Here is a 24,970-nt window from a genome sequence, read left to right as displayed (position 1 = left end):
TCATAAATGCAGGAAAACGGTGATGGCACTGTTTATGCATCAGTAGCCTCTTCTTGGAAACATTGTATGTGTGTGTGTATGTGTGTGTGTGTGTGTGTGTGTGTGTGTGTGTGTGTGTGTGTGTGTGTATGTGAAACAGATTTGTTGAGTCTCAGTTGTGGGCTCATTCGGAAGTCTGTGAAATTCTTGGAAGCCAGTGATTATAATTATGTTTTGTAGCTGTGCAGTCTAAAGCTTATTTAACAGGTATTGTTCATAAACAAAGGCAGCTGTCCATGTTTTGCCATATGCTAATAAGGCCAAGTACCACTTTTATTTGGGTGACAGTGGTATGGGATTTAAGGCCTGTGATCTCTGTCTGTAACATAATTGGTGACAGTGGTTTGACATGCAAACCTCACATGCCTCTTAACTGTCCAGATTTCTGCAAAATGTTCAGATTTTTGCCTCATATTTTTGGTCTGGTCTTAAAATTTATGTTTTTTTCTGACAAACTATAGAGGATTGAAGTCACTAAATAATGACATACATTTAAATTTCAGACTTTATTCCTTTAGAACATTCTAGGTGTATAAGAGCCATATTTAAAACTGGTCCCTACTTTGGGTCTTTGTCCCCCCATTATTTAAGACTTTGTCCAGATTTCTTGTGTTAGAAAGTTGAGAGGTATAAAACCCCATATCCATAAGCTTTGCCTATCCCAGACAGCAGCCTACTTTAGACTTCTGTTTGTATTGTTCTGTGTGTATGGAGACATCCTCAATACACTGACTACATCTGAAATAGGGGCATCTTATTTGAAACTACCTGGAGCCAAAATAAGGTGAATCTACTTGGATAATACAGGTGATTCACTGACTATTCTGTTATTTGTTAAGCGCCAGAAAGAAAGACAATAATCCTTTGAAAATTGTTCAGAACTGTATAATAAAATATTGTTTCATTTCAGATTCTTAAATGCACTACTGCAAGTTATCAGTTTTTTTTTCACTTCCATTTTTGGTTACCTGCTGTTGTCTGCCACCTCTCATTTCTTGGTGGCCCTCCTTAATATACACATCAAGCCTGAAGACCACATGGACATCTTAATATAGTATCAGTCTAGTCATAAGGAAGGAATTTTCCAATTTGGTCTATCTTTAAGTCCATACCCTTGGGCAAATGATGCAATGAAGTTAGTGCAGTACATGTGCACATGTTACTGCTCTCATACTCTTCAGTATATGGACAACCTGCTTGTGCTTTACCTTTAGTTTTGTTTACCTAGTATCACTGTGCTTCAGTAGGGACAATAAAGAAGCAGGAATCTCTCCCTCCCTCCCTCCCACAGGATGACTGCGATCACATTCTAGTCTCTCATTACCACATTCACAAGCTGAATCCTCCTATGCTCCAGTCCCCTATTCAAATCTGAGTTTCCTGGGTCACTCTCATGGCTCCTCTGTTCAAGGTATTTTTATCTCTGTGCAAAGTTTCAGGTGAGAGAAAAACTTGAGATTTGTATATTGTATTATCTGTTAAATAATATAATAATAACCATTACAATTTATTTTTTTTATTTGCATGCAATGTAAGAGCTAAAGCAATTCCTAAGTAAGGAATAAATTCCACTGTACTAGGAAAACATGTTACTAGAGGGGAAATAATTTATTTATGTAAACCACCGGAACCCAAATAAAGGGACCGAATGTTAACTAGTATTCCAGGATGTTTCCGGTTTGGTTAGGAGGATTTTTGTGACATTTGTAACTAATGCTGTCTTCTAATATTTTGAATTGTAAAATTGGGCCAAACCAATGAAGACAGTTGTTCAACTGCTAGAATAAAGATATGGGAAGAAGGTAGACAACTTTGTTTAGTATTCCTCCTTGATTTAATATTGTTAGATACTTATATACCAAGGTCTGTATTAACAGACAAGTGATGCATTCATGCAATACTACTTCTTAAGAATGTCACTATGCAAAGAGCTGCATAGCTAATTAAAGCTATATTAGATATTGAATTGTACTAGCAGTCCGGGTGAAGGACCACATAATTACAGAGAAGCAGTGTGCTGATGAGAGAAGTTGTGCTAGGCTACTCCACAGCTGGATCAGCAATACAGTAGGGAGCATTACCAACGAGACACATACCATGACTAAGAAAGACTGGCATGCATCAGTCAACACAATTGGGAACCTAAGTGACATGCCTCTACACCATTTGCCTTTGGTTATGGCAAGGGCAAATGTATACAATGGCAACCTTGTGAAGGCAATGTCACAGGGGGTTTGGAGTTCCAGGACTACATTTTTTCAGTATATTAAAACATCCCATTTTCGGCATTAATTTAGGTACACATAAATTAAAAGAGGAGAAAACAAACCATAGTAATATTTTTCATGCAGTATACACATATTTTAGCAATTATTACTAAGTCCAACATTGCATAAATTGCTGAATTCCTGCCTTCTCTTATACCTCACTCTTCCTCCTCCTAAAAATTATTCTGCAAATATTGTTTCCATAAATTGTATTTATTTCTATATAATTTGCTCCTTCCCTTTTCTAAAGACCCCACATCCAGTTCTTTTATCTGCTTTACAATATTCAGTACTTCAATAATAGTTTAGATTTTGATTTCCATTTTTTTATCAATTGCTTTTTGGCATTCAGTGCCATTAAACTTAATAAGGCCTTACTATGTCTAGACAATTCAAATCCTATGTCCCAGCTCAAAAGAATAATTTCATGAGTTACAGCAATTTGCTTCCCCAGTATTTCTGTCAAAATACTGAGTGGATTTTTAAAAAAATCTACCAACTTGTTACATTTACAGAAAACATGTTACCAGTTAACACTGTCCCAACACACAACCAATGTTCACAGGTAGATACTAGGCTATCGGCCCAAGGGCCTAAGTAAGCCTAGCCACCAAGGTTCACTGGCTTACGCCACCCAAGAAAGTTAATTTCCTGTGCCCCTGTTGAGCAGAGCCACAAAAGTGATCCCTGGGGTGTACTTCCTATTTCTCATCCACTCATCAAGATTTTTCTTGAAGAGTGCTAATGAGGAAATTTGCTTGACATAGATGGGTAGCTTGTTCTAGAGTATAGGAAGTCTCTGGGACAGGAATCTATCCCTCCAGCATGTCCTGTTTATTGTGGTGACAAAGTTTAGGTACCTAGAGCATGTAGCTCAGAGGGATTAGGATTTCTTAAGGTGTAGCATGTCCAACAGCTCTGGGTTTAACATAGCTTTATATGTTAGGCAGAGATCTCATCAGTGTAGGTGATATGCTACAGAGTAAAGCTGGAGTTTTTTGAGATGGTCAGTGCAGGGCATTTGTTTGAGGACAGTAATCCTCTTTGTGAGGTACTTCTGTGGCCTTTCCAGCTGCTGCAGATGTCTTGTGAGGTACATTCCAAAAGGGGCATTGTACTCTATAATGGGTCTAATGAGTGTCGAGTAGAGGGGAACAATGACTTCTTTTTTCCCCGATGAAAACCCTTTTGTGATGAGGTGTGCCATATAGAAGGATTTTCTGACTGCTGTGGTGATGTGATTATCAAAGGAGAGACTACTGTCCACCTGGGTCCCAAGGTCTCTTATCACACATTTGGCATTAAGTAGTCTGATGTTTATGTGGTAGTCCATGGGTACAGAGTTTTTACCAAAGAAGATGACAATGCACTTTTTGGCATTGAGCTTGAGGCCTTGCCTATGACACCAGGCATCTGTCTCAGTGAGGCCCTTCTGTAGGATGTCCCCATCATTTGGGGACTTGACTATGACTCCTAGTTTGCAGTCATCTGTGAACTTCGTTAGCCAGAGGCCTTCTGTGTTAGCCTGTACTTCAGAGAAGTTTGCTATCTATCTGATGAAAAATTCTCTGAACTCTGCTTGGGGTGTAAAGTATCTATGCAAACAATTCCAAGGAAACTGCCAAACCTTCTGGACTTTGTTGCATACTTAATTTGTATACAGAAGTCCTCCCATTGTTCCTTTGTAAATTACTTTCACTTTTTTCTTCCTAATCTTTTCTAACTTATTCTGATTGATTTTTGCAGTTATCATGCAGTATGTTTATGACCTGTTAGTTGCTAATTTTAACAGCAGCTTCTGTTCTAGCCTCAACTACAAACCCTACTAGAGCTGGTCTTTGACAGAGCCCTCCCCTATCCCTTTTTCTTTGCCTATATGTTATTATCAGTCCTTGGTATGTAAGGCAGTCTCTAACCTGGAGTCCAAACTTCTGTTTGGCCTCTTCCCACTCTGTTAGATTTCCATATCCAGTTATTTGCTCCCAGTACCTTGTTCCATAATATTGAAATGCCATTTTTTTCATTTATCAAATACAAAATAATATCATCTGTAAATAAAGCTATTTTTTTATTACCATGCCATTTATATTATTGAGTTTGTGGGTTCCTTATTTTCTATACCAGGGCTTTAAATATAAAGTAAATAACAAAGGGAAAATATAATGTCTCTGCCTTGCTCCTCTGTTCAAATACAGTTTATCAGAGGAACATTGCCACCTTAATTCTTGCCTCTGACCTTTCACATATTCCCCAATTAAACATATTATTCTATCAGAGAATGCTAATGCTACCATTGTCCTACTTATAAAATCTCATCTGATTATAATGAATGCTTTCTCAGCATCAAGACCCACCAACAATAGGGGTATTTTTACATTCTACTTTTCTCTGGATCACCATTGTTCTATTAAAGGAAAACTCCACCTTCTCCTACAGTATAACTCAAAGCTTAGGTTGCTTTTCTCCCTACAATATAGTTCCAGTATTGTGTAGGTACCAGAAACCTGCTTGTACTTTACAAAATGTTTACTTCCTTGCCTCTGAATCAAAGGAATGGAAGGACCACCCACTTTTTAAAAACTTAATTTCTCACATAATTTGCAGAGGAATTTGTCTATGCCTGTATGACATACCACAGACACAGCTAAATTTGTAGTCAGGTACTGCTGACAATCTTATATGGGTAATTAGCCCTGGTGATGTCAAGAGGTCAGCAGCTGCTGTAAAAAAAAGAGGTGTGAAACTGTTTTCCACTGTCTTTATTACAGAGAGAGAGAGAGAGAGAACATACACTAATTTACAGCTACTTCTAATGTAGCCATGCATTTTATAGTGAAACAAAGCAATTAGAACAGTCAGTGGTTCAAAGGCATTTGTCACATCTTCTGACAAATTTATATAAGTAGCATCACAGTTTTGAAATGGTATGCTTTAAACTTTAAATGGTTGTTTATATTACTTCACATTTTAAGATGAAGTAAATGTAGTACCAAAGTAGCATTGCTATGTATCCATTTTTTCAGGACTATCTCTCAATCAAACAGATTACCCAGTTGTCTGGAAAACACTGTACAAACTTTGGTATTCTATTTCAAAAACAAAAACAGAGTGTTGGAGTTTTTTAAATTGGGAGATTTACTATGCTTTTTTGCAGAAAAGTATAGTAAATTGAAAAAAAAAATGAAATTGAATGGAAAAGAGGGCATTCCTCCTCACCTGTCAGAAAGTGGGTGGTAGAGGGAGTAGATGGGTGGAGTTATGGGAGGTGTGAGGGTTGTGGTCTTGGTCCTGTTTTGGCCAAAACGAAAGGTGGAAACTCTATATCAAAGATGTCTGTGACATTAGATAAATGTTAGAAAATATTTTTCTTGTAATTCTTGTAAAGGAGCAACACATTTAACAAAGTGTTTGTGTGTGTGTGTGTGTGTGTGTGTGTGTGTGGGGGGGGGGGGGGACTGTCAATTTATCTTGGACTACAAAAAAAAATACTTTGAAAAAAGACCTGCAATTTAGCTACTTTTTTGGTTGCAGCTGTATAACTCCTTGGTATACTGTAAAACAAACACTGAGACACACACAGATGAGGGCCATTCAAGAAATTAAAGAAACAGTCTTGTAAAGAAGGTATATAAGATGACAGTGATTGACAGTTATACCATGATATGTCAATGGTATGGGAATACACCACTACGTCCTTATTTCCAGCATGACTCATAAAGCAGACTTGAAATGGATTATGAGAAAGAGGCTTGAAGAAAAATAACATCATGTTGTTTTGTCAAGCCCCATTGGCAGCCATTTTGCAGAAAACACATTAAAATTTTATAAGAAGCAGTCAGAGTGATTTTCAAGTGTTAAATAGCCCAGAACACAAAGATGGAGTGAAAAAATAGAGTTTTTTGAGTTCTAAGGAGGAGTTTTACTTCAATATGGTGTTGGATGTTTGCCTCCCTTCCAAAACATATTTAAGCATTTTAAACAAAGGGTGAGAGAGTGGCAAAGGGTGAGAGAGTGGTGATCAGAGCAGATTTCAATGGGCATGGTGAAGGGCACAGAGGGGATGAGGAAGTGATGGGTAGGTATGGTGTTAAGGAAAGGAATGCAGATGGTCAGATGGTAGTGGATTTTGCAAAAAGGATGGACATGGCTGTGGTGAATACGTATTTTAACAAGAGGGAGGAGCATAGGGTGACATACAAGAGTGGAGGGAGATGCACACAGGTGGATTATATCCTATGCAGGAGGGCCAGTTTGAAGGAGATTGGAGACTATAAAGTGGTGACGGGGGAAAGTGTAGTTAGGCAGCATAAAATGGTGGTCTGTAGAATGACATTGGTGATTAAGAAGAGGAGGAGGAGGAGTGTGAGGGCAGCACCAAGGATCAAATGGTGGAAATTGAAAAAGGGTGATTGTGAGGTTGAGTTCAGGGAAGAGTTAAGACAGGCACTGGGTGGCAGTGAAGTGTTACCGAATTGCTGGGTAACTACAGCAGAGCTAGTAAGGGAGACTGCTAGAAAGGTGCTTGATGTGACATCTGGACAGAGGAAGGAGGACAAGGAGACCTGGTGGTGGAATGAGGAAGTACAGGATAGTATATGGAGAAAGAGGTTGGCGAAGAAGAAGTGGGATTGTCAGAGAGATGAAGAAAGTAGACAGGAGTATAAGGAGATGAGGTGCATTGTAAAGAGAGAGGTGGCAAGGGCCAAGAATAAGGCGTATAGGGAGTTGTATGAAAGGTTGGACACTAAGGAGGGAGAAAAGGACCTGTACTGATTGGCTAGACAGAGGGACCGAGCTAGGAAAGATGTGCAGCAGGTAAGGGTGATAAAGGATAATGAGGGAAATGTATTCACTAGCAAGGAGAATGTGTTGAACAGATGGAAGGAGTACTTTGAGGGGCTGATGAATGAAGCGTATGAGAGAGAGAGAAGGCTGGATGATGTGGGGATAGTGAATCAGGAAGTGCAATGAATTAGCAAGGAGGAAGTAAGGATAGCTATGAAGAGGATGAAGAATGGAAAGGCTGTTGGTCCAGATGACATACCTGTGGAAGCTTGGAGGTGTTTAGGAGAAATTGCAGTGGAATTTTTAACCAGATTGTTTAATAAAATCTTGGAAAGTGAGAGGATGCCTGAGGAGTGTAGAAAAGCTATTTTGGTACCGATTTTTAAGAATAAGGATGATGTGCAGAGCTGTAGTAACTACAGAGGGATAAAACTGATCAGTCACAGCATGAAATTATGGGAAAGATTAGTGGAAGCTAGGTTAAGAAGGGAGGTGATGATTAGTGATCAGCAGTATGGTTTCATGCCAGGAAAGAGCACTACAGATGAGAGTGTTGGAGAAGTAGAGAGAAGGTCAGAAGGAGTTGCATTGTGTCTTTGTGGACTTAGAGAAAGCATATCACAGGGTGCCTAGAGAGGAGTTGTGGTATTGTATGAGGAAGTCGGGAGTGGCAGAGAAGTATGTAAGAGTGGTACAGGATATATACAAGGGTAGTATGATAATGGTGAGATCTGCTATGGGAGTGACAGATGTGTTTAAGATGGAGGTGGGATTACATCAAGTATCAGCTCTGAGCCCTTTCTTATTTGCACTGGTGATGGACAGGTTGACAGACGAGATCAGACAGTAGTCCCCATGGACTATGATGTTTGCAGATGACATTATGATATGTAGTGAGAGTAGGGAACAGGTTGAGGAGACCCTGGAGAGGTGGAGATATGCTCAAGAGAGGAGAGGAATGAAGGTCGGCTGGATGGAATATATCTGTGTGATTGAAAGGGAGGACAGAGGAATGGTGAGGATGCAGGGAGTAGAGTTGGCGAAGGTGGATGAGTTTAAATACTTGGGATCAACAGTTCAGAGTAATGGCGAGTGTGGAAGAGAGGTGAAGAAGAGAATAAAGGCAGGGTGGAGTGGGTGGAGAAGAGTGACTGGAATGATTTGTGACAGATGAGTACCAATAAGAGTGAAAGGGAAGGTCTACAAAAGGGTAGTGAGACCAGCTGTGTTATATAATGGTTGGAGACAGTAGCATTGACAAAAAGGCAGGAGTCAGAGCTGGATGTGGCAGAGTTAAAGATGTTAAGATTTGCACTGGGTATGATGAGGGTAGACAGGATTAGGAATAAGTATATTAGAGGGTCAGCAGGTTGGACAGTTTGGAGACAAAGCCAGAGAGGCAAGATTACATTGGTTTGGGCATGTGCTGAGGAGGGATGCTAGGTATATTGGGAAAAGGATGCTAAGGATGAAGCTGCCAGGTAAGAGGAAAAGAGGAAGGCCTAAGATAAGGTTTATGGATGTGGTTAGAGAGGACATGCAGGTGGTTGGAGTGACAGAGCAAGATGCAGAGGACAGGAAGAAATTGAAACAGGTGATCTGCTGTGGTGACTCCTAACCGGGAAAATCTGAAAGAAGAAGTAGAAGAAGAAACAATTTTGGAAACAATGTTGCCATTTTCTTAGCCAGTATAGACCTAAACATTTTATATCCATGGTTTAAGATTGAAATGGGTCTACATGAAACTGGATCTGAAGGATCTTTACACTCTTTGGGTAATACAGTCACCACAGCTTTCCTCCAAGATACTGATAGCTTCTCCGTTTTAAAACATTGCTAAGCAAAACCTTCCGGAGCTTTATATCACTTTCCAGTTTCAAACTTCATTTACCTTTCACTGAACTGCTAGTCAACATACCTTTAAATGTTAATTATCCTGTAGCTTGTACATGTCACTCAGTGGACAGTGTTCATACCTCTCATGATTAATTTGTTGCCCCGGGAGATATGTAAAGGCAGTTAGTAATGAAACAACAGATAGTAACTTCACAGATACATGAGAAAAATCTTTGTTAATGCCATTCAGAATGCACTGTTCATATGTCTCATAAAAGCCTTTGCTAACTGAAGAAAGTAGGTAATTTCTTTGCAAATGCAAGAAATAGTCATTATTTTCCATGTCTTTCATTATTTTTCAGGTCTATTTGGACATTAATTTAGATATCCTTCTTTGTAAAACATGGAACATTATTATCTCAATTCTACATATAACGTTGTTGATAAATATTTACATCCTCCTTACAACCCAAGATCACAACATTATATTAACTTTAACTTCCTTCTGTCCAACCTCTTTAAACTTGTTACAGTGTAAAGACTGGATACCTTCCAACTAGGAAAAAGTACTTACTTGCTTGAATATATTTAACATATGCAGCAGTCAATGAAAAGACGTGACATTTAAAATACCTCTGACTACACACTATGCAAAACTGATTTACAATATAGCATGCTATTTACAACATGAAATATTGTAAAGATATTAATAAGAACAAAACTGTTTTACATGTCTAATATTATATCCACTAGGACTGATACTTTATACTCTCCCATTTATGCACTAAGCTCACTATGTTGGTAGTCTTCCTGATCATCTCTGTCTCCAAATACCAGTTTCTGGTTTAAGTCAAATGTATTCCCAATTCTTCCAGTCATCCCCAGTGCTTTTTTCTGTCTCTCAAGCATTTTCATTTGGAATAATGGCAAAGATTCATTGACAAAATCTCTCTATGGGTTTTTTTATTGTCAGAAGAGTCAGAAGCAGGGTGCCCTTCTGCTTGCCAGTTCACTGTTTGTTGGATACACTGTTTTATTTCCTCCTTAGCCTGTTATGCATGAAAAGTATTTGATACTCAAGGAAAAAAATATTCTGAAGATAGCTGCATAAAGCAGCTTGAATCTCACATATGCCTCTACATTCCCTGATTTCTAGGATAAACCTGCTTCTCTTCTGCCTGGTGCACAGTGAATCTTTTCCACAAACACTCCACTGCCCCCAATAATTAGTACTTTTCACATCTGCCACACTTTTGCCAGGAGTAAGTTTTCTGCTGGTATGATTGTATTTGTACTATTACAGGTCTTGGCTGCATTCTCATGGTTAGATTTGGATAATACAAAGTATGTGCTCTCTCAATTAATGCATCCTGCTGTGGAACACCAGTCCAGTTGTTTATTTGTATTTTCATAAAATTAATGCTAAACAGCTACAATTTTTTTCTCATCCAGAGGTTTTTCTCCTTTTCTGGTTGATTTTTTTTCTCTTTTTCTTTCACCAAATTTCTTCTTTGCTGGCATCCACACAGTGCAATTACTAGCCAGCAACTGAATTTTACCCAGACTGAGTGATTTTACTGGCTTTGTTTTACAAATTCTGTTTCAGACTGTGAGAGCTTTAATCAAACTATTGATCAGTGTGCAACCATCGTGGAAAACCCTTCCAGGCCACATGTTGAGATATTGCCACACTACATAATTCAGAAGGAGCTGTAATTAACACTAATTCCAATAAGTTAACAGATACATAAATGAAAAAATATGTTGCCATGGCTACGTTTAGAAAGGTGGGTGGGCATAGCATTGACTATGGCTGATAAAGCAATACACAAATGGAGGAGTTGTGGCTCAGTATACCATACACACTGTAAAGTACATTGGTGGAAACAGGTGCTCAACATGATTCTTAATGGGTGGAAGTTTATTAGTTCTAACACTAATAATTTAATCCGCTGTATTGTTAAATAAGTCCAAGCTATAACCGCTTTCCAAGAATAACTTCTTGATAAATTCTATTTCATTCAAAAAGTCTTGGTCATCACTGACCATCCTGGAGGCTCTAATATATTGGCCATGTGGAATGTTCCTTTTAATGTACATAGGATGCCCACTTTTAATGTGGACATAGCTATTACTAAAAGTTTCTTTTCTGTGAATTCTAGAAATAAATTTGGCACCATCCCACTCTAAATCTATGTCCAAAAAATTCACACGAAGACCAAAGTTTCCAGTTGTAAATTCTAGAAAAGTACAACTATTATTCAATTTTAGCATAAAATTATTCAAATCAAAATCAACTTCTAAAACAATAAAAAGTAAATCATCGACCAAATGGCAGTACATCAAAATCTCATCATACATAGAAATGTGTGGTAATAATTCTTTCTCCCACCATCCTAAAACTAAGTTAGCAAAGGAGGGGGCTACTGTTGCCCCCATTGCTCCCCCCTTATTTTGTTTGTAAAACTTAGTGTTAAAAATAAAATAATTATTCACTAACACTATATCCATTAAAGTTCTGTATAAATATACTTGATGTGTGTCAGTGCCCGTATTTTTGTAAAAAATGACTTAAAATTTCTAATCCTTCTTCTTACAGGAATTGACGTATAAAGGGAAGAAATATCCATTGTAATCATGGTAAAAGAAGGACTATTGTCAGAAATTTCTGTCCTCACATAAAATTCTCTAATTTGGTTAAGGAAATCCCATGAGTCACTAATATGCGATTCCAGTTTCTTAACCAATGGGTTGAAAACATTATCAAGAAACAGAGAAATATTCTCTGTACTACATCTAAGCACAGAAACTATTGGTCTAAAGGGGGGATTCTGAAATATTTTACGTAATTTAGGGGTACCAAACAGTACACCTATTTTTGGTTCAGCAATATGCAAAAAATCGAACAATTCCAGATTAATATCAGCATTCATTAATTTTGAATTTTCTGGACATAGATTTAGAGTGGGATAGTGCCAAATTTATTTCTAGAATTCATTGAAAAGTAACTTTTAGTAATAGCTATGTACACTTTAAAAGTGGGCATTCTATGTACATTAAAAGGAACATTCCACATGGTCAATATATTAGAGACTCCAGGGTGGTCAGTGATGCCAAGACTTTTTGAATGAAATAGAATTTATCAAGAAGTTATTCTTGGAATGAGGTTATAGCTTGGACTTACTTAATACAACGGATGAAATTATTAGTTTTATAACCAATAAATTTCCACCCATTAAGAGTTGTGTCGAGCCCCTGTTTCCACCAGTGTACTTTACTGTTTGGTTGCTTCTCTCTGGTTCCTGGTTGTTTCGGTTTTTCGTTGTTGATACCATACCCACTGACTGATATGTTTCCTCCACAGGTGTACATGTACTGGTATAGCCACCAAATGGAAGCATAATTTGGAAAAATTCATTACATAAAATAATGACATGTCACTGTAATCTTCGAAAAAAGTGTCACAGAATGGCAGTATGAAGATCATATTTGGCAGACAGTTGTGCATAATGTGAATGCTGTGCATAGTCATAATAAAACTCTGCAACAGGTTCAGTGATGGGTGATGGATGTGATACCCCATGCAAAGGCAAAGATATGTGATGACATTGTGAAAACAGGTCCATCAAAGGGAGATAGACCATCAGCAATGAAATGACTCACTGAGACTTTTTTTGGTCTCACTTATTGGATACAGCTGTATATCTGTTTTTTCCATGTACCTCTGGTCTGTAACTGCAGCTGCACAACAATGTATGCAATACTGTGCATGCCAAAGAGGGTTATAGGGTCAAGCATGTGGGCAGATAGTTATAGGCAGATAAGTAGTCATGTGAGTTTCTACTTTCATTGGTTTTAGTGGTGGAAGTTCAGCACAACAGAACAACAGAGGGCTGATGTAGGTATGGCACTTGTAGCAGAGATCTACCTAAGAGTCCCTCACCACCTCCCCCTGTATCCCTAATGCCTATGGCACCTGAAGTGTGGGCTGTCTCTGATAAGCTGATGCTCACCATAGGGAATAGATGTGAAGGGGAGGGTTAGTGATGACATCACTCCAGAATAACATCTGATATGGCTTGACATTAACCAGCTGATGTGCAGGCCAGTGATCCAGGCAGAATTGGCTAACCACAGCATTGTGGAGATGGCTTGTATGGCACATGGATTTTGGGACAGTGTGCAACAAGTGCACAAGTGATGTGTAATATAGGGACAAGGAGCAGACAGTGCTGCTATGGTTGTTGGAGGCAGATGCTGCCTCCACAGGTACCTCCTTTATACATACTGTAACTGTCATTCAGTCTACCTCCAGAGTCCCTACCTTCCATGGCTATGAAAGGGGAGATGTAGGGAAGTTGGTCACAGAATGTATAAAGCCACACTACATAGACCAATGAAGAATCAGCCAGCATCATTTTAATCTGTGAGCTGTTAGACTGTCACCCCCAGTCATGGGTGCTGCCCAGGTCATGAGCAGTGGCACTCTTTTTGCTCACCAGGCTGCATATATAAGTTCATGTAGTTCTACACATACCCTGTCACTTGTGGGCATACAGTTTAGCCACTCCTGCTTTTGGTTGATGACCACTTTGTGGACAAAGACCCTAATCAGGATTAAAACATGGTATGCCCCATCAGGGTGAATGCTCATAATCTAGTAGTTCTACCCCTTCTTCACCATGGATCACCTCATGCTCTGGCACCACAATCCAACCACGCCAACAGTCACCCTGTGGCAATTGATCCCACTCCAGGAAGACCTGAGCCCTAACTCTTCACAACTACCCACTGTACATGGCTACTGCGTTCACCTCCCACTACCCTTCCTCATCACAAAGTGTTTCATTCACCTACCACTGAATTCTCCCATATATGCAAGTGATAATGACTGCACTCTGATCACCCTCTAATATGTGTGGGTATGGTAATATCTGATGCACAGCATTTTGGAATGAATGACAGTTATAAAGACCAAATATGGTTTGTTGTAAACTAACAACGGATGGAGCCAGGCATACAGGAAACGCAAGTTCCAAGCAAGAACTCAAGAAATAACGCAGTTCAAATGATTCAGGTAGCAAGCACAAAAAGTCCAAGTATATATAAAAGCATATAAAATCTCCTTTATTGTAATTGACAAAAGGTAAGTGCTTTCACTATCTAGCTTCATCAGACCATAGAACAACTACTGACACAGCCACTATTTAAACTAAGCAAAGAGCACATAGCAGCCAATCATCAAATCACATCAATCAAGTCATTAATTATACAATCAAACAATGAAGCAGTTCAGAATCAGGCATAGAATAAAACAAAAAGAACATAAGAAACTATTGACTTATGTAGAGTAAATATATATGCATGTATAAAAAAATCTGTCATACAAAAGAACAAGAATGAACTTCTATACAAAAAAGACAGCATGAACTAAAAATGAAAATAATGCACAAATAAATGTGCACATAAATATATACAAATAAAAAAAATATATAAAATATATATATAAAAAGTATATAGATATGTACCTAAGTCTGTATGAACTGAGCACACAAGGAGGTAGATGTAAGACAGATATAGACATATTCACTTGTGTAACCTCCTTTTCTTCAGAACTGGCCTAACAGAGGCCCTCTCATTCAGTCCCCTGCCCCTGTCAGCACGGACCATGATAATCCAACAGGCCTCTCTAAATTCTGTATGTGTACACACATCACCTTCCCTGATACTAGGGTTAACGGTCTCAACAACTCTGAACCTAAAAGTATGTGATGTCCCAAATTCTAGGACATGCTTAGAGAGTGCATTATGCAGGGGACACTTCCTAATGTGATAGAGATGCTCCCTCATCCTATCACGTAGGACCCTGTTGGTTTTACCAACATAAAAGGAGTGGCAGATGGTACATTCAGCCAAGTATATCACATGGGGGGGTCATACAGTCTGCAGAAGCGTGAAAGACAAATTATTTGCATAGATCAGGATGAAAAAAAGATTCAGCAGTATTAAGTACAAAAACTGCAATTACCACATGGTAAGGTAAGGCCAGGACTCAAAGGCAGATTGCTATGGTTCCTATCATAGCACAGGAGTCTTTTCAAGTTCTTACAGTTCCTAAACTGAAAAGTGGGTTTATCACCTACAATCCTACGTATATCATCATCCACTAGTAAAATAGCCCAAAACTGACTGAACAACAGAGTACTATATCTGTGGTCAGTAGTATAAAACAAAGGAACTCTAACCTCTGAAGTATAGGGATGTGTCTCCCTGGCAATGCTGGGATCTAAAACAGGTCCAAAATATGGACTACCTGTTGTCAGTCTCAACTGCCCTAAGTCTGACCACTGCCTGTGTATCTCAGAAGAAGTATAACCTCGTGCCAACAATTTACATTCCAGACTATCAATCTCCTCTAAAAAGCCAGGTGTTGTAGGGTTTAACCTAGAGGCCCTTATCCCCTGATCTCTAATCAAATTCTTAAAAATATAGCCAGGGTGCATACTAGATCTAAACAGGAAGGCATTTCTATGGCATGTCTTATGAAAGACCCCAGTGTTAATTATATTGCCTGGTAATTTCTCAATATACAAGTCCAAAAACTCAATGCGTGTAAATGACCAAGTAAAAGTGAACTTTAGGCAGTCAATTAAATTGTTCATCATGTCATGGAAGGCAACTAACCTGTCAACTGGGCCTCTCCACAACAAAAACAAATCATTGACAAACCGTTGATAAAACAGTACATAATCCTTAAAGCCTTGAGTAGAAAACAAACTATTATTCTCCCAATGTGCTAAAAACATATTGGCGTAGCTATTGGCACACGAAGTGCCCATAGCTGCGCCATGTTTCTGAAGGTACATCTCACCATTAAAGGTGAAAACATTATTTTCAAGCACCATCTCTAGAAAATAACAAGTAAGGTCCACCTGTGCTGGTGTGTACTCACTGTGTAACAAAAGATATTCATGAACAAACTGGATGTCCATCCCATTAGGAATCATAGTGAATAAGGATTGAATGTCAAAGGTAACAAAAATGACAAATATGTATATGCCGTTATTCTGCGTGTTAATTTTGTGTGTTTTTGAACTGGTCCACAGTTTTGAGTGTCATGGTTTACAAAGAGTATTTGGCTCATTTGAATGAAGTTCTCTTTTCCATATCATTATTCAGTCATTAGCATGTGTTGCATACTGCACTATTTTGCCCCTTGCATGACCATGCTATATCTTAGAATTGCCCACAACCTGCGTGCTGCTACTGCCCACCCAAAATTTGTGTTGCAGAATGAGTTTAATTTCTATGAGTCCCAACCTTATTTATATAAAAAGAGAAGTTAATCTATATTAGAGACAAAATATTATTTAAATAATTTTTTAGCTGAAATGATTGATATTCCCTGAGGAAATGTTTAATAATTAATTTGAGATGCTTTTGTAGCGTGAAGAACAAATGCAATAAAATCACTTAGGTGTAAAAATTGATTAAGTGCATCAGTAAAATGTACTTCAAAAAATTTTTAATCAGCATTTAAGAGAACAATAAGCATGCATGATTCTGGATTGTAGGATCTTTATTTGTTCTGAATATTTCAGTAGGATGTTTTGCAAGAAATATTCTTCTTTTAGTCTGGGGTTTAGAAGATTTATAATTCGCTGTGAGTTCTTTAATGTTATGTTCATGAGCAATTTACTATGAGTCTACGGAGATTTGGAGCAAAAGTGTAGCATGTTCTTTTTTCAGAGGGTAATACAGCAGTTTTACTGTCTAGTAGATATTGTATCCTTTATTTTAAGGAATTAATGTATTTTAAGGAATTAATGAAATCTTAAAAACTTAATTATTTATTGCTTATTACCCATATGTACTTTAATACACACATAAAAGTGAAACATTCATTTTTGTCTGAGTTCTGTAATGGAGTGTTTTAACACCTTTATTAAATTATCACTTAAGATATAGGCAATGATACATTATTAGGAAACAAACAAACCATATTAACATTTTTTTCCATTTATATACCTTATAGATTCCGTGGTAGTGGTGCTGCGGTAGCGTTGTCACCTCACAGCAAGACGTTGTCCCGTTCGATTCTCGCTAGAGTGTCTTCTGTGTGGAGGCATGCGTGAATGGACGTGCCTTCATTGAAGGTTGTGCGTCAGGGCTGGTAACTCGGCATGTAAAAATCCACTACCAAACATTAGTGGACCGGAGTTCCGCTGTGGCGATAAGCCAAAAGACACAACATACCTTATAGATTACGTGTTTTCTTTATAACTGTCATTCATTCCGACATTACATACATTTCTCAATTCCTGCCTTTTCCTTAAACTATACACTTCCTCCTGAACATTATTCTACATGTATTGTTCCCACAAATTCCATTTATTTCCATGTAATTTTCTCCTTCCCTTTTCTAAAGCTCCCTCTCCCAGCTCTTTTATCTTTTTTTTAAATACTCAGTACTTCAAGTACAGTTGATTTAGGTTTTGATTTCCATTTTCTAGTAATTGCTGTTTTGGGAGCCAACAAAATTAGACTTAATAAGGCCTCACTATGCCTAGGCAATTCAGACAGTGTGTCCCAGCTCAAAAGAACCATTTCCCTAGTTACAGCCATCTGCCCCACCAATATTTCTGACCAAGTACTCTGTAGGGGTTTGTTAAAGCTGCCAATTCATTACATTCCCAAAGACATGCTCCCAGTCATCTATCTCTTCCCTGTCACACCTACAACATTTGCTGTCTACCTCAGGAAAAGTTCTTTGAAGTCTGCTTGGGGTATAAAAAATACCTATGCAAATAGTTTCAAGCAAAATCCTATACCTTCTGGACTTTGCGGCATATTTGGTAGACATGCATATGGCTTCTCATTGCTCCCTTGTAAATTGTTTTTCAGTCTCTCTTCCCAATCTTTTCTAACCTCCTCTAATTGATTCTTATAGCATGCAATATTTCATATGCCCTACTAATTATCCCTTTTTTAACAGCAGCTTCTGTTCTCAAATTCAACTAGAAACTCAGAGCATGTCTTTCATTTATGATTCCCCTATCCCTTTCTCTTTGCTTATAATCTGATATCCATCACTGGTAGGGAAGACCGTCTCTAACCTGCAGTCCAAACTTCTTGGCCTCATCCAACTCTATTACTGAGCCTTCTCTAATTATTTGCTTCTAACACCAATCTCAGCTGCCTCCTGCCTATTTTCTGTACCCCTACTTGCAGTCATTCCTACTGACACAATCTCCTTTCTCCAGTCTTGTCTTGGCTTAGTTCTTGGAATACTATCTGTAACCTTATAAATATAATATTTGGTAAGGTTGTTATTATTCACCTTAAGGATCTGCATCCAAATACCAACCTCTCCTTATCATTTGAAATCCTCCCATTTCTTTATCATCATCCTTTTTCACTTTGAATTATAAATACATATATCTGTGTTACGTATATGAGCCTTAACTGTGTAACTCTAAAATATCCTTTCAAATCAGGTAATCCTAAACAACTTTTTCTTTTGGGAAGATCATATTATCCTACTTACCAATTCTCTTCTTCCCCTCCTAGATAAATACATTCAACTCTTTATTAATTATTGTCCATAACCTCCTTTGGTTGATAAAAATAAATCTGACCTGTATATAAAACTAAAGGGACTAAAACATTTTCACTGCTTGTATCTTACTATCCATGTCCATAAATAAGAGCTTCCAATTTCTTAGCTTTTGTATTATATTTTGCATAGTCTCTTCCCCTGTATCCTTAGCTGCCATAGCAGAAGCCTTTTTAATCCATACTCCTAAATACATAATCTTATTGTGTCCCCATAAATACAGGTATTGCTGAACCAATTCATGAATGGGTATATAATTTATGGCTGTAGCTTTTGTTGTATCTTTATTAATTTAATACTGCCAAAAGACTTGAAACTCTTTAGAAATATTACACAACACCAAGATGTTGTTTTCTGGATTTATCAAGTAGAAAATAATACCATTTGCAAATAAAACCAACTTGTCTTGATTGACATACCAATTATATCTTTGAATTCTGAGTCCCTTATTGTCTTTGCCAATGGCTCAAAATATAAAGCAAATAACAAATGGAAAAGAGAATACCACTTCCTGGTTTCTCTGTTTAAACACAACTTATAAGAGGAACCCTCCCACTTTAACTCACCCCCAATCTTTCATATATCCTCCTAATTAACCATGTTATTGTGTCAGGGAATGCAAATGATTTCATCGCCTTACTCATAAAATCCCAGCTTACTCTTTTGAATGCTATCTCTGTATCAAGCCCCACCAGCAACAACAGTATTTTCTTACATTCTGCTTCACACTAGCTCATTGTCGTTCTGTTAATGTTGTCAGATTTTTGCCTCACCTTGACAAAACCACATTGATTCATATCTCTCAATTTTTAGCAACACCTTTGCCATTCTTTTAGTTGTATTGATATAAACACTTTATAATTATTTTTTTGGAATCTAAATGGGTCTATATGAAGCTGGGTCTCTAAGTCTTTACCCTCTTTGGGTAATGTAGCCACCAGATTTTCTTCCAAGATACTGGTCCTTCCTCACCTTTTAAAATACTATTAAACAAAATCTTCCAGGTCTTTATCACTTTCTTCCCTCCTAACTTCCAAACTTCCAGAGTAATACCATTTGTTCCTCACGATATCCCTACAGATTAAGTATATATCATAATTTTTTTATCTCATTTTCTCCCTATCTTCTTCTAACCTTGAAATTAAGTCTTCTTCCTTGGTTTCCATATTCCTCTACTTTATAATTTTTCATGAAATATCTGAAATATCTTGAATACCTCTATAGGTTCTCTGGTTAGATTCCTTGTTATTGGCTCCATAAATTTGGTTACAACCCTTTCTACTTTCTATTCCTAAGCCATTGTGCTAAATGTTTTTGTACTCTAGAGTTGTTATCAAAAATAGTTGCTTAACAGCAATCTTTCTAAATTCTTGCATATTATCTAAATACTCCCTTATTTTCTCTTTAACACCCTGCATTTGCTTCCTTTCTTGTTTTTTGAGATTTCCCTTATTCTGCAATAATTTATCCTTTCAATAACGAAGATGAGTCCGCTCTCCCACAAGGCAAATTCTTCCATGATGAATGAAAAATATGTAATAACCAAACAAACAGTCACAGCACGTAAGTAACCAAGGCTTATTCTGTTAGAAGTACTTAATATAAAACTTTCAAATATATACGTTCAAAGTACTGAAACATTAGATATCAGGATCTATTTGTTTATTAGTATGAATAACAATGGTTAGCGCTTTCACCCAAGTGGCTTCATCAGACCTTAAAAACATGAACAAATTACAGACCCTTTTTATATATAGGGTGTGATACAACCATGACATCATATCCTGTAATTAAGCATTTAAAAATATACATTTAAAAATACAATATAAAATTCATCATATTTAAATGCAGAAAGATAATAATAAAAATAAAATAAAATAAAATAAAATAAAAATAAAACAGATAACTCCCTTCCCCAGCAATTACTTATGTGAATAAACTGATTATTTCACTTTCAACCTTCTCTTTTTTAAGGCCGGTTTCATAGATATTTTATCATTGAGCCCAGATGTTCTATCAGCTCTAAGCTTAACTATCCATTTCATTTCACAATTCTCTGTATGGCATATAATATCTCCCCCTCTGAGTCCAGGAACAATGGTTTGTAGCACTAAGTACCTAAATTCATGTGTAGAATCGTGGTTCTTCACATGCTTCGCTAAAGCATTATGATCCGAGCCAATACGTATGTGATATACATGCTCCCTAATACGTTGTCTCAACTTTCTATTTGTTTTACCTATATAGAATGCAGTACATATGGTGCACCTAGCTAAATAAACTACATTTTCAGTGCCACAGTGTGCTGTAGTGTTAGGAGAGTAAACAAAACCATGACAGGATGTACAAAACTATCCCTGGTATCAATAAACCTGCATTGATTGCAGTCCTGGCATGGCTCCGTTCTTTTGTTACCCTCATAATTTGATTTTGTCTGTAAACAGGGATAGCACAATCTCTGCTTCAAACTCTGCTTATTCTTGAAGAGAAATTTAGGTGCATCACCTACTACTTCACGTATATTCTCCTCCAATAATAGAACATCCCAGTGCTTGCGTATTATATCACTTAATTCAGGTGTATCTACTGAAAAGAACATAGGTATTCTAACATTGGAGGTTTTTTCAAAATTGGTTATAGATAATATGTATAAGTATAATCAGAATAATAACAGAGATGGCTTTAAAAAGAAAAAAAATAATTTAACCTACAAACAAAGAATGGCCTTAAGAGATTTGAAAAATGATGATTCTGTTATCATCAGACCAGCCGACAAGGGGGGCCCTGTTGTTATCCTTGACCGTGAATGGTATAAGGCCAAGATGGTATTGTTATTTAATGAGAATAATTTCTACTCTCCCATTGACATGGAAAGTGTTGAGAATAAAGTTTTTAAGATATATGATGTTTTAGATGATGCTCTGTTGAGTAAATGTGTAGATTTTGAGTTATATTATTTTTTATATGTTAATAATCCTTTAATTCCAGTCATTAATGGCCTTCCGAAGGTGCACAAGGACTTGAGTGACCCTTCCCTGAGACCTATTGTTTCAGGTCGTGGGTGGGTCACTGAACCACTATCTTTGTTTGTTGAACATCATTTGAGACCCCTTGTTGATGCTAATCCATACATCTTGAAAGATAGTAAGCAATTTTTGATATGTTTGTATGATTACATGAGAACAGTGAGCGATGATGCATATTATATCCTGGTTACTATGGATGTTACCAGTTTGTTTACTGTGGTACCCAATACTGAAGGTATGGAGAGTGTTCAATGGTACATGGCTGCACATTCCGGTTATGATGTGAAAACTATCAACTTGGTATCCCTGTTTTTAGAGACTGTCTTGCAGAATAACATCTTTCTTTTCCAGGACAGTCTATTCATTCAGAATGATGGCGTGGCTATGGGCACACCTTGTGCCAATAGCTACACCAACATTTTTATGGCCTGCTGGGAGGAAGAGTTTTTGTTTCAACTTGACGGGTTTAAGAGAAATGTTGGCTTCTATAAACGGTTTGTCGATGACTTGTTTTTTATTTGGAACAACAGTGAGGACTCTTTAAATGAGTTTTTTGTGCAAGTGAATAGTATGACTACTTACTTGAAGTTTACTATGAATTTTTCATTATGTAACATTTCTTTCTTAGATGTGCAGATAGATAGGCTGCCTAATGGTCTTCTTAACACAGGAATTCATAGGAAAGCATGTTATTGCAATACTTTATTACATAGGGAGAGTATGCATCCCAACTATGTTTTTAAGAATGTGATTAAGGGCCAGGCGATGAGGACATCGAGGCTGAACCCTGATCATAATCAATATAAGAAAGAGTTGTCCAATTTGAGAGCTATGTTATTGGATAGACAATATAAACCACATGAGATAGATGGTGTTCTGGTGGGAGTAGATATTGATAGAATAACCAGTGCTTGTCCTTATTTCTTGGCTATAAGGATGGGAGAATTAGAGAACAATATTAACAGGCATCATGCCTCCTATGTTAGAATACCTATGTTCTTTTCAGTAGATACACCTGAATTAAGTGATATAATACGCAAGCACTGGGATGTTCTATTATTGGAGGAGAATATACGTGAAGTAGTAGGTGATGCACCTAAATTTCTCTTCAAGAATAAGCAGAGTTTGAAGCAGAGATTGTGCTATCCCTGTTTACAGACAAAATCAAATTACGAGAGTAACAAAAGAACAGAGCCATTCCAGAATTGCAATCAATGCAGGTTTATTGATACCAGGGATAGTTCTCTAGCGAGAATTGTTTTGATAAAATACCTATGAAACCGGCCTTAAAAAAGAGAAGGTTGAAAGTGAAATAATCAGTTTATTCACATAAGTAATTGCTGGGGAAGGGAGTTATCTGTTTTATTTTTATTTTATTTTATTTTATTTTTATTATTATCTTTCTGCATTTAAATATGATGAATTTTATATTGTATTTTTAAATGTATATTTTTAAATGCTTGATTACAGGATATGATGTCATGGTTGTATCACACCCTATATATAAAAAGGGTCTGTAATTTGTTCATGTTTTTAAGGTCTGATGAAGCCACTTGGGTGAAAGCGCTAACCGTTGTTATTCATACTAATAAACAAATAGATCCTGATATCTAATGTTTCAGTACTTTGAACGTATATATTTGAAAGTTTTATATTAAGTACTTCTAACAGAATAAGCCTTGGTTACTTCCGTGCTGTGACTGTTTGTTTGGTTATTAAATAATTTATCCTTTGTCAAACCCTCTATTTCCTATAACTTCTTAACCATATCTCTTTTATTTCTACTCTATTTTTAACGTCCATTTTCTTTTTAGCCCATATTCTAGCTATCCCTTCTGAAGAAATTTCTATCTTCCCTTACAACTCTCAAATAATTTCCCATATCCATTCATTAAATCCCTCATGTTTTAACAGGTAGGTGTGAAAGGGCCAGTGTCTCATTTTCACTTCATTACCCTGCATTTTTAACTTAGTTTTTAATGATGTGTGATCTGAAATAACTATTGCATGTGTGTTGAATCATTCAATTAAATGCACGTTCCTGTGAAATATAATTTCTATCCAGTCTAGCATGTTTATTGCACCTTGGGGAATAATATGTAAATTTGGTTCATGTGCATACTACTGAATTCATGTTTTCCATACCAAAATATTTTTATAAATTTCTTCAGAAATCTACCCTCTTTTGTTATAATTACCCTTCTAGGTCCCACCTGGTACATCCTCATTATTGCAAATCAAGTTCCAGTCATTATGTATAAGTAATACTCCCTGCTGTATACTGATTATTTCTTCAAATATTTTCTTAAGCTCCAAAATAGCAGTTTATAGTGGAATTTAAATACATGTCAGTGTAATCTTCTTCCCGTGCTAGTAACCCCTACTACAACAAATCTACCATTATTGCCTTATTTCCTCTTCTATTACTATTGGAGCCTCTCTAGCAATCAATGTTATTACCCCCCATTTCCTTTGTCTCTAATATTCTACTGAATATCCACCCTGAAATCCTTTCTTTATCAAATCCACATTCTCATTTGTTTCCAAATTTGTCTGTTGCAATGTTACTATTTGCACTCTGCATTTCTTAATGCAATTTGATACTCTTTCCTTTTTATATATATCTTTTTATCTATACCAGTGAGGCCATTTACATTCCAAGATAATATAGATAGTGTGCCCATTATGATTAAAATCTACTCTTCCGACTTATCATATATGGCAGTTTTTTGAATGTATATTTACAACTTTTGTCTTACATCCACACACTAATGTTTGGCAGGTTGTTCCTTTATATAGTTTTTTCTTTTTGTCTCTATTTGAACCACTGTCACTTTCTTCAAGACTTTTTGTTTTAATACAAACTATAAACAAATCAAAATACATTTTCAGAGCACCCCAATCCATATCAACTTAGAAAGAAAACAAAATATGTACATTTTCAACAAATAAAGATTAATCCTCTAGATAGGAACAATTGCCCCAAATTGGCAGCTGCATCCACAGGCATTACCTAAACTAAAATTAAGGTTACCCATGTTAAAGCTCATGTTACAGCCTATGTTCCCACTTGTGCTGATTGCTTTCTGATTTTTCTTATCTCTACTCCCCTTCCAGATGTGAAAAACAGCTTACATGCTTTCAGAAAACATTAATGTTTAGCTCTAAGAAAAAAGTGCACTGGCCTCCTTTAAATAAAACTAAATTATGCATTGTACTATTAAATATATTGAAGTATTAAGGGTGCTGGAGAGAGTACTATCTCTTATTCACATCCCATAATTTGAAATGTTTGCATTGCCCTCAGCAAAGAATGCTTAGAATTCTCAAGATTATCTGTTTGCATCTGCAATCAGATTGCTTCCATGTAAAAATAGTCTGCAATGAGGGAAAAATGATAA

Source organism: Protopterus annectens, chromosome 3.part1 (assembly GCF_019279795.1).
Source record: "Protopterus annectens isolate FY-2018-M chromosome 3.part1, PAN1.0, whole genome shotgun sequence".
Classification (NCBI taxonomy): domain Eukaryota; kingdom Metazoa; phylum Chordata; order Ceratodontiformes; family Protopteridae; genus Protopterus; species Protopterus annectens.
The sequence above is the reverse complement of the archived record's forward strand: the minus strand, read 5'-3'. Positions refer to the sequence as shown.